Genomic DNA, 15,572 nt, shown 5'->3' with positions numbered 1-15,572 from the left:
AAATGGCATGCAAGAACTAGATGAGTGTATATATAGGTCTACTAGAACACATCTACAAAAAAAACATTTGTAGTAATAGTTCCATGCAAACATTTTCTAGAAGGTTTATCATTTACACAAGTTTTTAGAGTTCTGCTCCTCTAATCGGCTTAACAAATTTCAACCTGTTTTGGCAGTATTAGCCCTGCCTGCAATCTTGGGCTTTGGAAGACAATAAGGGTCATTTACAAAAACACCCGACGAGGATGGGATGCAGAGCACAATGGATTAGCAGTCCATCGCCTTAACCACTCGGCCACCTCGTCAACTTATTTTCATTTTTTTCTTTGGTTAGTTTCCAGCTGTTTTATAACCAAACCTGATCCCTAAAAAGTGTTTTACAAATTTTGAGAAGTGTCAGTAATATGTATTCTAAATTTATTTTCCCTTATTTAAAATCAAATCTTTTCTTGTTTATAAAAATGTCATTAAATGGCATGCAAGAACTAGATGAGTGTATATATAGGTCTACTAGAACACATCTACAAAAAAAAACATTTGTAGTAATAGTTCCATGCAAACATTTTCTAGAAGGTTTATCATTTACACAAGTTTTTAGAGCTCTGCTCCTCTAATCGGCTTAACAAATTTCAACCTGTTTTGGCAGTATTAGCCCTGCCTGCAATCTTGGGCTTTGGAAGACAATAAGGGTCATTTACAAAAACACCCGACAAGGATGGGATTTGAACCCATGCATGCAGAGTACAATGGATTAGCAGTCCATTGCCTTAACCACTCGGCCACCTCGTCAACTTATTTTCATTTTTTTTTCTTTGGTTAGTTTCCAGCTGTTTTATAACCAAACCTGATCCCTAAAAAGTGTTTTACAAATTTTGAGAAGTGTCAGTAATATGTATTCTAATTTTTTTTTCCCTTATTTAAAATCAAATCTTTTCTTGTTTATAAAAATGTCATTAAATGGCATGCAAGAACTAGATGAGTGTATATATAGGTCTACTAGAACACATCTACAAAAAAAAAACATTTGTAGTAATAGTTCCATGCAAACATTTTCTAGAAGGTTTATCATTTACACAAGTTTTTAGAGTTCTGCTCCTCTAATCGGCTTAACAAATTTCAACCTGTTTTGGCAGTATTAGCCCTGCCTGCAATCTTGGGCTTTGGAAGACAATAAGGGTCATTTACAAAAACACCCAACGAGGATGGGATTTGAACCCATGCATGCAGAGCACAATGGATTAGCAGTCTATCGCCTTAACCACTCGGCCACCTCGTCAACTTATTTTAATTTTTTTTTCTTTGGTTAGTTTCCAGCTGTTTTATAACCAAACCTGATCCCTAAAAAGTGTTTTACAAATTTTGAGAAGTGTCAGTAATATGTATTCTAAATTTATTTTCCCTTATTTAAAATCAAATCTTTTCTTGTTTATAAAAAATTGTCTTTGAGAAGTGTCAGTAATATGTATTCTAAATTTATTTTCCCTTATTTAAAATCAAATCTTTTCTTGTTTATAAAAATGTCATTAAATGGCATGCAAGAACTAGATGAGTGTATATATAGGTCTACTAGAACACATCTACAAAAAAAACATTTGTAGTAATAGTTCCATGCAAACATTTTCTAGAAGGTTTATCATTTACACAAGTTTTTAGAGTTCTGCTCCTCTAATCGGCTTAACAAATTTCAACCTGTTTTGGCAGTATTAGCCCTGCCTGCAATCTTGGGCTTTGGAAGACAATAAGGGTCATTTACAAAAACACCCGACGAGGATGGGATGCAGAGCACAATGGATTAGCAGTCCATCGCCTTAACCACTCGGCCACCTCGTCAACTTATTTTCATTTTTTTCTTTGGTTAGTTTCCAGCTGTTTTATAACCAAACCTGATCCCTAAAAAGTGTTTTACAAATTTTGAGAAGTGTCAGTAATATGTATTCTAAATTTATTTTCCCTTATTTAAAATCAAATCTTTTCTTGTTTATAAAAATGTCATTAAATGGCATGCAAGAACTAGATGAGTGTATATATAGGTCTACTAGAACACATCTACAAAAAAAACATTTGTAGTAATAGTTCCATGCAAACATTTTCTAGAAGGTTTATCATTTACACAAGTTTTTAGAGTTCTGCTCCTCTAATCGGCTTAACAAATTTCAACCTGTTTTGGCAGTATTAGCCCTGCCTGCAATCTTGGGCTTTGGAAGACAATAAGGGTCATTTACAAAAACACCCGACGAGGATGGGATTTGAACCCATGCATGCAGAGCACAATGGATTAGCTGTCCATCGCCTTAACCACTCGGCCACCTCGTCAACTTATTTTCATTTTTTTTTCTTTGGTTAGTTTCCAGCTGTTTTATAACCAAACCTGATCCCTAAAAAGTGTTTTACAAATTTTGAGAAGTGTCAGTAATATGTATTCTAAATTTATTTTCCCTTATTTAAAATCAAATCTTTTCTTGTTTATAAAAATGTCATTAAATGGCATGCAAGAACTAGATGAGTGTATATATAGGTCTACTAGAACACATCTACAAAAAAAACATTTGTAGTAATAGTTCCATGCAAACATTTTCTAGAAGGTTTATCATTTACACAAGTTTTTAGAGTTCTGCTCCTCTAATCGGCTTAACAAATTTCAACCTGTTTTGGCAGTATTAGCCCTGCCTGCAATCTTGGGCTTTGGAAGACAATAAGGGTCATTTACAAAAACACCCGACGAGGATGGGATGCAGAGCACAATGGATTAGCAGTCCATCACCTTAACCACTCGGCCACCTCGTCAACTTATTTTCATTTTTTTCTTTGGTTAGTTTCCAGCTGTTTTATAACCAAACCTGATCCCTAAAAAGTGTTTTACAAATTTTGAGAAGTGTCAGTAATATGTATTCTAAATTTATTTTCCCTTATTTAAAATCAAATCTTTTCTTGTTTATAAAAATGTCATTAAATGGCATGCAAGAACTAGATGAGTGTATATATAGGTCTACTAGAACACATCTACAAAAAAAACATTTGTAGTAATAGTTCCATGCAAACATTTTCTAGAAGGTTTATCATTTACACAAGTTTTTAGAGTTCTGCTCCTCTAATCGGCTTAACAAATTTCAACCTGTTTTGGCAGTATTAGCCCTGCCTGCAATCTTGGGCTTTGGAAGACAATAAGGGTCATTTACAAAAACACCCGACAAGGATGGGATTTGAACCCATGCATGCAGAGTACAATGGATTAGCAGTCCATTGCCTTAACCACTCGGCCACCTCGTCAACTTATTTTCATTTTTTTTTCTTTGGTTAGTTTCCAGCTGTTTTATAACCAAACCTGATCCCTAAAAAGTGTTTTACAAATTTTGAGAAGTGTCAGTAATATGTATTCTAATTTTTTTTTCCCTTATTTAAAATCAAATCTTTTCTTGTTTATAAAAATGTCATTAAATGGCATGCAAGAACTAGATGAGTGTATATATAGGTCTACTAGAACACATCTACAAAAAAAAAACATTTGTAGTAATAGTTCCATGCAAACATTTTCTAGAAGGTTTATCATTTACACAAGTTTTTAGAGTTCTGCTCCTCTAATCGGCTTAACAAATTTCAACCTGTTTTGGCAGTATTAGCCCTGCCTGCAATCTTGGGCTTTGGAAGACAATAAGGGTCATTTACAAAAACACCCAACGAGGATGGGATTTGAACCCATGCATGCAGAGCACAATGGATTAGCAGTCTATCGCCTTAACCACTCGGCCACCTCGTCAACTTATTTTCATTTTTTTTTCTTTGGTTAGTTTCCAGCTGTTTTATAACCAAACCTGATCCCTAAAAAGTGTTTTACAAATTTTGAGAAGTGTCAGTAATATGTATTCTAAATTTATTTTCCCTTATTTAAAATCAAATCTTTTCTTGTTTATAAAAAATTGTCTTTGAGAAGTGTCAGTAATATGTATTCTAAATTTATTTTCCCTTATTTAAAATCAAATCTTTTCTTGTTTATAAAAATGTCATTAAATGGCATGCAAGAACTAGATGAGTGTATATATAGGTCTACTAGAACACATCTACAAAAAAAACATTTGTAGTAATAGTTCCATGCAAACATTTTCTAGAAGGTTTATCATTTACACAAGTTTTTAGAGTTCTGCTCCTCTAATCGGCTTAACAAATTTCAACCTGTTTTGGCAGTATTAGCCCTGCCTGCAATCTTGGGCTTTGGAAGACAATAAGGGTCATTTACAAAAACACCCGACGAGGATGGGATTTGAACCCATGCATGCAGAGCACAATGGATTAGCAGTCCATCGCCTTAACCACTCGGCCACCTCGTCAACTTACTTTCATTTTTTTCTTTGGTTAGTTTCCAGCTGTTTTATAACCAAACCTGATCCCTAAAAAGTGTTTTACAAATTTTGAGAAGTGTCAGTAATATGTATTCTAAATTTATTTTCCCTTATTTAAAATCAAATCTTTTCTTGTTTATAAAAATGTCATTAAATGGCATGCAAGAACTAGATGAGTGTATATATAGGTCTACTAGAACACATCTACAAAAAAAACATTTGTAGTAATAGTTCCATGCAAACATTTTCTAGAAGGTTTATCATTTACACAAGTTTTTAGAGTTCTGCTCCTCTAATCGGCTTAACAAATTTCAACCTGTTTTGGCAGTATTAGCCCTGCCTGCAATCTTGGGCTTTGGAAGACAATAAGGGTCATTTACAAAAACACCCGACGAGGATGGGATGCAGAGCACAATGGATTAGCAGTCCATCGCCTTAACCACTCGGCCACCTCGTCAACTTATTTTCATTTTTTTCTTTGGTTAGTTTCCAGCTGTTTTATAACCAAACCTGATCCCTAAAAAGTGTTTTACAAATTTTGAGAAGTGTCAGTAATATGTATTCTAAATTTATTTTCCCTTATTTAAAATCAAATCTTTTCTTGTTTATAAAAATGTCATTAAATGGCATGCAAGAACTAGATGAGTGTATATATAGGTCTACTAGAACACATCTACAAAAAAAAACATTTGTAGTAATAGTTCCATGCAAACATTTTCTAGAAGGTTTATCATTTACACAAGTTTTTAGAGTTCTGCTCCTCTAATCGGCTTAACAAATTTCAACCTGTTTTGGCAGTATTAGCCCTGCCTGCAATCTTGGGCTTTGGAAGACAATAAGGGTCATTTACAAAAACACCCGACAAGGATGGGATGCAGAGCACAATGGATTAGCAGTCCATCGCCTTAACCACTCGGCCACCTCGTCAACTTATGTTCATTTTTTTCTTTGGTTAGTTTCCAGCTGTTTTATAACCAAACCTGATCCCTAAAAAGTGTTTTACAAATTTTGAGAAGTGTCAGTAATATGTATTCTAAATTTATTTTCCCTTATTTAAAATCAAATCTTTTCTTGTTTATAAAAATGTCATTAAATGGCATGCAAGAACTAGATGAGTGTATATATAGGTCTACTAGAACACATCTACAAAAAAAAACATTTGTAGTAATAGTTCCATGCAAACATTTTCTAGAAGGTTTATCATTTACACAAGTTTTTAGAGTTCTGCTCCTCTAATCGGCTTAACAAATTTCAACCTGTTTTGGCAGTATTAGCCCTGCCTGCAATCTTGGGCTTTGGAAGACAATAAGGGTCATTTACAAAAACACCCGACAAGGATGGGATTTGAACCCATGCATGCAGAGCACAATGGATTAGCTGTCCATCACCTTAACCACTCGGCCACCTCGTCAACTTATTTTCATTTTTTTTTCTTTGGTTAGTTTCCAGCTGTTTTATAACCAAACCTGATCCCTAAAAAGTGTTTTACAAATTTTGAGAAGTGTCAGTAATATGTATTCTAAATTTATTTTCCCTTATTTAAAATCAAATCTTTTCTTGTTTATAAAAATGTCATTAAATGGCATGCAAGAACTAGATGAGTGTATATATAGGTCTACTAGAACACATCTACAAAAAAACCATTTGTAGTAATAGTTCCATGCAAACATTTTCTAGAAGGTTTATCATTTACACAAGTTTTTAGAGTTCTGCTCCTCTAATCGGCTTAACAAATTTCAAACTGTTTTGGCAGTATTAGCCCTGCCTGCAATCTTGGGCTTTGGAAGACAATAAGGGTCATTTACAAAAACACCCGACGAGGATGGGATGCAGAGCACAATGGATTAGCAGTCCATCGCCTTAACCACTCGGCCACCTCGTCAACTTATTTTCTTTTTTTTCTTTGGTTAGTTTCCAGCTGTTTTATAACCAAACCTGATCCCTAAAAAGTGTTTTACAAATTTTGAGAAGTGTCAGTAATATGTATTCTAAATTTATTTTCCCTTATTTAAAATCAAATCTTTTCTTGTTTATAAAAATGTCATTAAATGGCATGCAAGAACTAGATGAGTGTATAAATAGGTCTACTAGAACACATCTACAAAAAAAAACATTTGTAGTAATAGTTCCATGCAAACATTTTCTAGAAGGTTTATCATTTACACAAGTTTCTAGAGTTCTGCTCCTCTAATCGGCTTAACAAATTTCAACCTGTTTTGGCAGTATTAGCCCTGCCTGCAATCTTGGGCTTTGGAAGACAATAAGGGTCATTTCCAAAAACACCCGACGAGGATGGGATTTGAACCCATGCATGCAGAGCACAATGGATTAGCAGTCCATCGCCTTAACCACTCGGCCACCTCGTCAACTTATTTTCAATTTTTTTCTTTGGTTAGTTTCCAGCTGTTTTATAACCAAACCTGATCCCTAAAAAGTGTTTTACAAATTTTGAGAAGTGTCAGTAATATGTATTCTAAATTTATTTTCCCTTATTTAAAATCAAATCTTTTCTTGTTTATAAAAATGTCATTAAATGGCATGCAAGAACTAGATGAGTGTATATATAGGTCTACTAGAACACATCTACAAAAAAAACATTTGTAGTAATAGTTCCATGCAAACATTTTCTAGAAGGTTTATCATTTACACAAGTTTTTAGAGTTCTGCTCCTCTAATCGGCTTAACAAATTTCAACCTGTTTTGGCAGTATTAGCCCTGCCTGCAATCTTGGGCTTTGGAAGACAATAAGGGTCATTTACAAAAACACCCGACGAGGATGGGATGCAGAGCACAATGGATTAGCAGTCCATCGCCTTAACCACTCGGCCACCTCGTCAACTTATTTTCATTTTTTTCTTTGGTTAGTTTCCAGCTGTTTTATAACCAAACCTGATCCCTAAAAAGTGTTTTACAAATTTTGAGAAGTGTCAGTAATATGTATTCTAAATTTATTTTCCCTTATTTAAAATCAAATCTTTTCTTGTTTATAAAAATGTCATTAAATGGCATGCAAGAACTAGATGAGTGTATATATAGGTCTACTAGAACACATCTACAAAAAAAAAACATTTGTAGTAATAGTTCCATGCAAACATTTTCTAGAAGGTTTATCATTTACACAAGTTTTTAGAGTTCTGCTCCTCTAATCGGCTTAACAAATTTCAACCTGTTTTGGCAGTATTAGCCCTGCCTGCAATCTTGAGCTTTGGAAGACAATAAGGGTCATTTCCAAAAACACCCGACGAGGATGGGATTTGAACCCATGCATGCAGAGCACAATGGATTAGCAGTCCATCGCCTTAACCACTCGGCCACCTCGTCAACTTACTTTCATTTTTTTCTTTGGTTAGTTTCCAGCTGTTTTATAACCAAACCTGATCCCTAAAAAGTGTTTTACAAATTTTGAGAAGTGTCAGTAATATGTATTCTAAATTTATTTTCCCTTATTTAAAATCAAATCTTTTCTTGTTTATAAAAATGTCATTAAATGGCATGCAAGAACTAGATGAGTGTATATAAAGGTCTACTAGAACACATCTACAAAAAAAACATTTGTAGTAATAGTTCCATGCAAACATTTTCTAGAAGGTTTATCATTTACACAAGTTTTTAGAGTTCTGCTCCTCTAATCGGCTTAACAAATTTCAACCTGTTTTGGCAGTATTAGCCCTGCCTGCAATCTTGGGCTTTGGAAGACAATAAGGGTCATTTACAAAAACACCCGACGAGGATGGGATGCAGAGCACAATGGATTAGCAGTCCATCGCCTTAACCACTCGGCCACCTCGTCAACTTATTTTCATTTTTTTCTTTGGTTAGTTTCCAGCTGTTTTATAACCAAACCTGATCCCTAAAAAGTGTTTTACAAATTTTGAGAAGTGTCAGTAATATGTATTCTAAATTTATTTTCCCTTATTTAAAATCAAATCTTTTCTTGTTTATAAAAATGTCATTAAATGGCATGCAAGAACTAGATGAGTGTATATATAGGTCTACTAGAACACATCTACAAAAAAAAACATTTGTAGTAATAGTTCCATGCAAACATTTTCTAGAAGGTTTATCATTTACACAAGTTTCTAGAGTTCTGCTCCTCTAATCGGCTTAACAAATTTCAACCTGTTTTGGCAGTATTAGCCCTGCCTGCAATCTTGGGCTTTGGAAGACAATAAGGGTAATTTACAAAAACACCCGACGAGGATGGGATTTGAACCCATGCATGCAGAGCACAATGGATTAGCTGTCCATCGCCTTAACCACTCGGCCACCTCGTCAACTTATTTTCATTTTTTTTTCTTTGGTTAGTTTCCAGCTGTTTTATAACCAAACCTGATCCCTAAAAAGTGTTTTAAAAATTTTGAGAAGTGTCAGTAATATGTATTCTAAATTTATTTTCCCTTATTTAAAATCAAATCTTTTCTTGTTTATAAAAATGTCATTAAATGGCATGCAAGAACTAGATGAGTGTATATATAGGTCTACTAGAACACATCTACAAAAAAAACATTTGTAGTAATAGTTCCATGCAAACATTTTCTAGAAGGTTTATCATTTACACAAGTTTTTAGAGTTCTGCTCCTCTAATCGGCTTAACAAATTTCAACCTGTTTTGGCAGTATTAGCCCTGCCTGCAATCTTGGGCTTTGGAAGACAATAAGGGTCATTTACAAAAACACCCGACGAGGATGGGATTTGAACCCATGCATGCAGAGCACAATGGATTAGCTGTCCATCGCCTTATCCACTCGGCCACCACGTCAACTTATTTTCATTTTTTTTTTCTTTGGTTAGTTTCCAGCTGTTTTATAACCAAACCTGATCCCTAAAAAGTGTTTTACAAATTTTGAGAAGTGTCAGTAATATGTATTCTAAATTTATTTTCCCTTATTTAAAATCAAATCTATTCTTGTTTATAAAAATGTCAATAAATGGCATGCAAGAACTAGATGAGTGTATATATAGGTCTACTAGAACACATCTACAAAAAAAAAACATTTGTAGTAATAGTTCCATGCAAACATTTTCTTGAAGGTTTATCATTTACACAAGTTTTTAGAGTTCTGCTCCTCTAATCGGCTTAACAAATTTCAACCTGTTTTGGCAGTATTAGCCCTGCCTGCAATCTTGGGCTTTGGAAGACAATAAGGGTCATTTACAAAAACACCCGACGAGGATGGGATTTGAACCCATGCATGCAGAGCACAATGGATTAGCAGTCCATCGCCTTAACCACTCGGCCACCTCGACAACTTATTTTCATTTTTTTCTTTGGTTAGTTTGCAGCTGTTTTATAACCAAACCTGATCCCTAAAAAGTGTTTTACAAATTTTGAGAAGTGTCAGTAATATGTATTCTAAATTTATTTTCCCTTATTTAAAATCAAATCTATTCTTGTTTATAAAAATGTCATTAAATGGCATGCAAGAACTAGATGAGTGTATATATAGGTCTACTAGAACACATCTACAAAAAAAACATTTGTAGTAATAGTTCCATGCAAACATGGAAACAAGGTTTATCATTTACACATGTTTTTAGAGTTCTGCTCCTCTAATCTGCTTAACAAATTTCAACCTGTTTTGGCAGTATTAGCCCTGCCTGCAATCTTGGGCTTTGGAAGACAATAATGGTCATTTACAAAAACACCTGACGAGGATGGGATTTGAACCCATGCATGCAAAGCACAATGGATTAGCTGTCCATCGCCTTAACCACTCGGCCACCTCGTCAACTTATTTTCATTTTTTTTCTTTGGTTAGTTTCCAGCTGTTTTATAACCAAACCTGATCCCTAAAAAGTGTTTTACAAATTTTGAGAAGTGTCAGTAATATGTATTCTAAATTTATTTTCCCTTATTTAAAATCAAATCTTTTCTTGTTTATAAAAATGTCATTAAATGGCATGCAAGAACTAGATGAGTGTATATATAGGTCTACTAGAACACATCTACAAAAAAAAACATTTGTAGTAATAGTTCCATGCAAACATTTTCTAGAAGGTTTATCATTTACACAAGTTTTTAGAGTTCTGCTCCTCTAATCGGCTTAACAAATTTCAACCTGTTTTGGCAGTATTAGCCCTGCCTGCAATCTTGGGCTTTGGAAGACAATAAGGGTCATTTACAAAAACACCCGACGAGGATGGGATTTGAACCCATGCATGCAGAGCACAATGGATTAGCAGTCCATCGCCTTAACCACTCGGCCACCTCGTCAACTTACTTTCATTTTTTTCTTTGGTTAGTTTCCAGCTGTTTTATAACCAAACCTGATCCCTAAAAAGTGTTTTACAAATTTTGAGAAGTGTCAGTAATATGTATTCTAAATTTATTTTCCCTTATTTAAAATCAAATCTATTCTTGTTTATAAAAATGTCATTAAATGGCATGCAAGAACTAGATGAGTGTATATATAGGTCTACTAGAACACATCTACAAAAAAAAACATTTGTAGTAATAGTTCCATGCAAACATTTTCTAGAAGGTTTATCATTTACACAAGTTTTTAGAGTTCTGCTCCTCTAATCGGCTTAACAAATTTCAACCTGTTTGGGCAGTATTAGCCCTGCCTGCAATCTTGGGCTTTGGAAGACAATAAGGGTCATTTCCAAAAACACCCGACGAGGATGGGATTTGAACCCATGCATGCAGAGCACAATGGATTAGCAGTCCATCGCCTTAACCACTCGGCCACCTCGTCAACTTACTTTCATTTTTTTCTTTGGTTAGTTTCCAGCTGTTTTATAACCAAACCTGATCCCTAAAAAGTGTTTTACAAATTTTGAGAAGTGTCAGTAATATGTATTCTAAATTTATTTTCCCTTATTTAAAATCAAATCTATTCTTGTTTATAAAAATGTCATTAAATGGCATGCAAGAACTAGATGAGTGTATATATAGGTCTACTAGAACACATCTACAAAAAAAAACATTTGTAGTAATAGTTCCATGCAAACATTTTCTAGAAGGTTTATCATTTACACAAGTTTTTAGAGTTCTGCTCCTCTAATCGGCTTAACAAATTTCAACCTGTTTGGGCAGTATTAGCCCTGCCTGCAATCTTGGGCTTTGGAAGACAATAAGGGTCATTTCCAAAAACACCCGACGAGGATGGGATTTGAACCCATGCATGCAGAGCACAATGGATTAGCAGTCCATCGCCTTAACCACTCGGCCACCTCGTCAACTTACTTTCATTTTTTTCTTTGGTTAGTTTCCAGCTGTTTTATAACCAAACCTGATCCCTAAAAAGTGTTTTACAAATTTTGAGAAGTGTCAGTAATATGTATTCTAAATTTATTTTCCCTTATTTAAAATCAAATCTATTCTTGTTTATAAAAATGTCATTAAATGGCATGCAAGAACTAGATGAGTGTATACATAGGTCTACTAGAACACATCTACAAAAAAAATATTTGTAGTAATAGTTCCATGCAAACATTTTCTAGAAGGTTTATCATTTACACAAGTTTTTAGAGTTCTGCTCCTCTATTCGGCTTAACAAATTTCAACCTATTTTGGCAGTATTAGCCCTGCCTGCAATCTTGGGCTTTGGAAGACAATAAGGGTCATTTACAAAAACACCCGACAAGGATGGGATTTGAACCCATGCATGCAGAGCACAATGGATTAGCAGTCCATCGCCACCTCGTCAACTTATTTTCATTTTTTCTTTGGTTAGTTTCCAGCTGTTTTATAACCAAACCTGATCCCTAAAAAGTGTTTTACAAATTTTGAGAAGTGTCAGTAATATGTATTCTAAATTTATTTTCCCTTATTTAAAATCAAATCTATTCTTGTTTATAAAAATGTCATTAAATGGCATGCAAGAACTAGATGAGTGTATATATAGGTCTACTAGAACACATCTACAAAAAAAACATTTGTAGTAATAGTTCCATGCAAACATGGAAACAAGGTTTATCATTTACACATGTTTTTAGAGTTCTGCTCCTCTAATCGGCTTAACAAATTTCAGCCTGTTTTAGCCCTGCCTGCAATCTTGGGCTTTGGAAGACAATAATGGTCATTTACAAAAACACCCGACGAGGATGGGATTTGAACCCATGCATGCAGAGCACAATGGATTAGCTGTCCATCGCCTTAACCACTCGGCCACCTCGTCAACTTATTTTCATTTTTTTTCTTTGGTTAGTTTCCAGCTGTTTTATAACCAAACCTGATCCCTAAAAAGTGTTTTACAAATTTTGAGAAGTGTCAGTAATATGTATTCTAAATTTATTTTCCCTTATTTAAAATCAAATCTTTTCTTGTTTATAAAAATGTCATTAAATGGCATGCAAGAACTAGATGAGTGTATATATAGGTCTACTAGAACACATCTACAAAAAAAAACATTTGTAGTAATAGTTCCATGCAAACATTTTCTAGAAGGTTTATCATTTACACAAGTTTTTAGAGTTCTGCTCCTCTAATCGGCTTAACAAATTTCAACCTGTTTTGGCAGTATTAGCCCTGCCTGCAATCTTGGGCTTTGGAAGACAATAAGGGTCATTTACAAAAACACCCGACGAGGATGGGATGCAGAGCACAATGGATTAGCAGTCCATCGCCTTAACCACTCGGCCACCTCATCAACTTATTTTCATTTTTTTCTTTGGTTAGTTTCCAGCTGTTTTATAACCAAACCTGATCCCTAAAAAGTGTTTTACAAATTTTGAGAAGTGTCAGTAATATGTATTCTAAATTTATTTTCCCTTATTTAAAATCAAATCTTTTCTTGTTTATAAAAATGTCATTAAATGGCATGCAAGAACTAGATGAGTGTATATATAGGTCTACTAGAACACATCTACAAAAAAAACCATTTGTAGTAATAGTTCCATGCAAACATTTTCTAGAAGGTTTATCATTTACACAAGTTTTTAGAGTTCTGCTCCTCTAATCGGCTTAACAAATTTCAACCTGTTTTGGCAGTATTAGCCCTGCCTGCAATCTTGGGCTTTGGAAGACAATAAGGGTCATTTACAAAAACACCCGACGAGGATGGGATTTGAACCCATGCATGCAGAGCACAATGGATTAGCAGTCCATCGCCTTAACCACTCGGCCACCTCGTCAACTTACTTTCATTTTTTTCTTTGGTTAGTTTCCAGCTGTTTTATAACCAAACCTGATCCCTAAAAAGTGTTTTACAAATTTTGAGAAGTGTCAGTAATATGTATTCTAAATTTATTTTCCCTTATTTAAAATCAAATCTTTTCTTGTTTATAAAAATGTCATTAAATGGCATGCAAGAACTAGATGAGTGTATATATAGGTCTACTAGAACACATCTACAAAAAAAAACATTTGTAGTAATAGTTCCATGCAAACATTTTCTAGAAGGTTTATCATTTACACAAGTTTTTAGAGTTCTGCTCCTCTAATCGGCTTAACAAATTTCAACCTGTTTTGGCAGTATTAGCCCTGCCTGCAATCTTGGGCTTTGGAAGACAATAAGGGTCATTTCCAAAAACACCCGACGAGGATGGGATTTGAACCCATGCATGCAGAGCACAATGGATTAGCAGTCCATCGCCTTAACCACTCGGCCACCTCGTCAACTTATTTTCATTTTTTCTTTGGTTAGTTTCCAGCTGTTTTATAACCAAACCTGATCCCTAAAAAGTGTTTTACAAATTTTGAGAAGTGTCAGTAATATGTATTCTAAATTTATTTTCCCTTATTTAAAATCAAATATTTTCTTGTTTATAAAAATGTCATTAAATGGCATGCAAGAACTAGATGAGTGTATATATACGTCTACTAGAACACATCTACAAAAAAAAACATTTGTAGTAATCGTTCCATGCAAACATTTTCTAGAAGGTTTATCATTTACACAAGTTTTTAGAGTTCTGCTCCTCTAATCGGCTTAACAAATTTCAACCTGTTTTGGCAGTATTAGCCCTGCCTGCAATCTTGGGCTTTGGAAGACAATAAGGGTCATTTACAAAAACACCCAACGAGGATGGGATTTGAACCCATGCATGCAGAGCACAATGGATTAGCAGTCCATCGCCTTAACCACTCGGCCACCTCGTCAACTTATTTTCATTTTTTTTCTTTGGTTAGTTTCCAGCTGTTTTATAACCAAACCTGATCCCTAAAAAGTGTTTTACAAATTTTGAGAAGTGTCAGTAATATGTATTCTAAATTTATTTTCCCTTATTTAAAATCAAATCTTTTCTTGTTTATAAAAATGTCATTAAATGGCATGCAAGAACTAGATGAGTGTATATATAGGTCTACTAGAACACATCTACAAAAAAAACATTTGTAGTAATAGTTCCATGCAAACATTTTCTAGAAGGTTTATCATTTACACAAGTTTTTAGAGTTCTGCTCCTCTAATCGGCTTAACAAATTTCAACCTGTTTTGGCAGTATTAGCCCTGCCTGCAATCTTGGGCTTTGGAAGACAATAAGGGTCATTTCCAAAAACACCCGACGAGGATGGGATTTGAACCCATGCATGCAGAGCACAATGGATTAGCAGTCCATCGCCTTAACCACTCGGCCACCTCGTCAACTTATTTTCATTTTTTCTTTGGTTAGTTTCCAGCTGTTTTATAACCAAACCTGATCCCTAAAAAGTGTTTTACAAATTTTGAGAAGTGTCAGTAATATGTATTCTAAATTTATTTTCCCTTATTTAAAATCAAATCTTTTCTTGTTTATAAAAATGTCATTAAATGGCATGCAAGAACTAGATGAGTGTATATATAGGTCTACTAGAACACATCTACAAAAAAAAACATTTGTAGTAATAGTTCCATGCAAACATTTTCTAGAAGGTTTATCATTTACACAAGTTTTTAGAGTTCTGCTCCTCTAATCGGCTTAACAAATTTCAACCTGTTTTGGCAGTATTAGCCCTGCCTGCAATCTTGGGCTTTGGAAGACAATAAGGGTCATTTACAAAAACACCCGACGAGGATGGGATTTGAACCCATGCATGCAGAGCACAATGGATTAGCAGTCCATCGCCTTAACCACTCGGCCACCTCGTCAACTTATTTTCATTTTTTTCTTTGGTTAGTTTCCAGCTGTTTTATAACCAAACCTGATCCCTAAAAAGTGTTTTACAAATTTTGAGAAGTGTCAGTAATATGTATTCTAAATTTATTTTCCCTTATTTAAAATCAAATCTTTTCTTGTTCATAAAAATGTCATTAAATGGCATGCAAGAACTAGATGAGTGTATATATAGGTCTACTAGAACACATCTACAAAAAA

The 15,572-nt window shown here is 34.4% G+C and overlaps 20 non-coding genes across 20 annotated transcripts; all 20 read right to left on the bottom strand.

Moving 5' to 3' along the window:
* Positions 1-707: 707 nt before the first annotated feature.
* Positions 708-789, bottom strand: TRNAS-GCU (transfer RNA serine (anticodon GCU)). Its single transcript has one exon. It is a non-coding gene; the product is annotated as a tRNA-Ser (tRNA).
* A 405-nt stretch (positions 790-1,194) lies between these two features.
* Positions 1,195-1,276, bottom strand: TRNAS-GCU (transfer RNA serine (anticodon GCU)). The gene has a single exon. It is a non-coding gene; the product is annotated as a tRNA-Ser (tRNA).
* A 955-nt stretch (positions 1,277-2,231) lies between these two features.
* TRNAS-GCU (transfer RNA serine (anticodon GCU)) lies at positions 2,232-2,313 on the bottom strand. The gene has a single exon. It is a non-coding gene; the product is annotated as a tRNA-Ser (tRNA).
* An 872-nt stretch (positions 2,314-3,185) lies between these two features.
* TRNAS-GCU (transfer RNA serine (anticodon GCU)) lies at positions 3,186-3,267 on the bottom strand. Its single transcript has one exon. It is a non-coding gene; the product is annotated as a tRNA-Ser (tRNA).
* Positions 3,268-3,672: 405 nt separating this feature from the next.
* TRNAS-GCU (transfer RNA serine (anticodon GCU)) lies at positions 3,673-3,754 on the bottom strand. The gene has a single exon. It is a non-coding gene; the product is annotated as a tRNA-Ser (tRNA).
* Positions 3,755-4,240: 486 nt separating this feature from the next.
* On the bottom strand, positions 4,241-4,322 carry TRNAS-GCU (transfer RNA serine (anticodon GCU)). The gene has a single exon. It is a non-coding gene; the product is annotated as a tRNA-Ser (tRNA).
* A 2,296-nt stretch (positions 4,323-6,618) lies between these two features.
* Positions 6,619-6,700, bottom strand: TRNAS-GCU (transfer RNA serine (anticodon GCU)). Its single transcript has one exon. It is a non-coding gene; the product is annotated as a tRNA-Ser (tRNA).
* An 873-nt stretch (positions 6,701-7,573) lies between these two features.
* On the bottom strand, positions 7,574-7,655 carry TRNAS-GCU (transfer RNA serine (anticodon GCU)). Its single transcript has one exon. It is a non-coding gene; the product is annotated as a tRNA-Ser (tRNA).
* An 871-nt stretch (positions 7,656-8,526) lies between these two features.
* TRNAS-GCU (transfer RNA serine (anticodon GCU)) lies at positions 8,527-8,608 on the bottom strand. The gene has a single exon. It is a non-coding gene; the product is annotated as a tRNA-Ser (tRNA).
* Positions 8,609-9,499: 891 nt separating this feature from the next.
* TRNAS-GCU (transfer RNA serine (anticodon GCU)) lies at positions 9,500-9,581 on the bottom strand. Its single transcript has one exon. It is a non-coding gene; the product is annotated as a tRNA-Ser (tRNA).
* Positions 9,582-9,981: 400 nt separating this feature from the next.
* TRNAS-GCU (transfer RNA serine (anticodon GCU)) lies at positions 9,982-10,063 on the bottom strand. The gene has a single exon. It is a non-coding gene; the product is annotated as a tRNA-Ser (tRNA).
* A 403-nt stretch (positions 10,064-10,466) lies between these two features.
* On the bottom strand, positions 10,467-10,548 carry TRNAS-GCU (transfer RNA serine (anticodon GCU)). The gene has a single exon. It is a non-coding gene; the product is annotated as a tRNA-Ser (tRNA).
* A 402-nt stretch (positions 10,549-10,950) lies between these two features.
* TRNAS-GCU (transfer RNA serine (anticodon GCU)) lies at positions 10,951-11,032 on the bottom strand. The gene has a single exon. It is a non-coding gene; the product is annotated as a tRNA-Ser (tRNA).
* A 402-nt stretch (positions 11,033-11,434) lies between these two features.
* On the bottom strand, positions 11,435-11,516 carry TRNAS-GCU (transfer RNA serine (anticodon GCU)). Its single transcript has one exon. It is a non-coding gene; the product is annotated as a tRNA-Ser (tRNA).
* Positions 11,517-12,375: 859 nt separating this feature from the next.
* TRNAS-GCU (transfer RNA serine (anticodon GCU)) lies at positions 12,376-12,457 on the bottom strand. Its single transcript has one exon. It is a non-coding gene; the product is annotated as a tRNA-Ser (tRNA).
* An 873-nt stretch (positions 12,458-13,330) lies between these two features.
* TRNAS-GCU (transfer RNA serine (anticodon GCU)) lies at positions 13,331-13,412 on the bottom strand. The gene has a single exon. It is a non-coding gene; the product is annotated as a tRNA-Ser (tRNA).
* Positions 13,413-13,814: 402 nt separating this feature from the next.
* TRNAS-GCU (transfer RNA serine (anticodon GCU)) lies at positions 13,815-13,896 on the bottom strand. The gene has a single exon. It is a non-coding gene; the product is annotated as a tRNA-Ser (tRNA).
* Positions 13,897-14,297: 401 nt separating this feature from the next.
* Positions 14,298-14,379, bottom strand: TRNAS-GCU (transfer RNA serine (anticodon GCU)). Its single transcript has one exon. It is a non-coding gene; the product is annotated as a tRNA-Ser (tRNA).
* A 402-nt stretch (positions 14,380-14,781) lies between these two features.
* TRNAS-GCU (transfer RNA serine (anticodon GCU)) lies at positions 14,782-14,863 on the bottom strand. The gene has a single exon. It is a non-coding gene; the product is annotated as a tRNA-Ser (tRNA).
* Positions 14,864-15,264: 401 nt separating this feature from the next.
* TRNAS-GCU (transfer RNA serine (anticodon GCU)) lies at positions 15,265-15,346 on the bottom strand. Its single transcript has one exon. It is a non-coding gene; the product is annotated as a tRNA-Ser (tRNA).
* Positions 15,347-15,572: the final 226 nt, after the last annotated feature.

The sequence above is a fragment of the Rhinoderma darwinii genome, chromosome 3 (genome assembly GCF_050947455.1).
Source record: "Rhinoderma darwinii isolate aRhiDar2 chromosome 3, aRhiDar2.hap1, whole genome shotgun sequence".
NCBI classification, from domain to species: domain Eukaryota; kingdom Metazoa; phylum Chordata; class Amphibia; order Anura; family Rhinodermatidae; genus Rhinoderma; species Rhinoderma darwinii.
The sequence above is the reverse complement of the archived record's forward strand: the minus strand, read 5'-3'. Positions and strand labels throughout refer to the sequence as shown.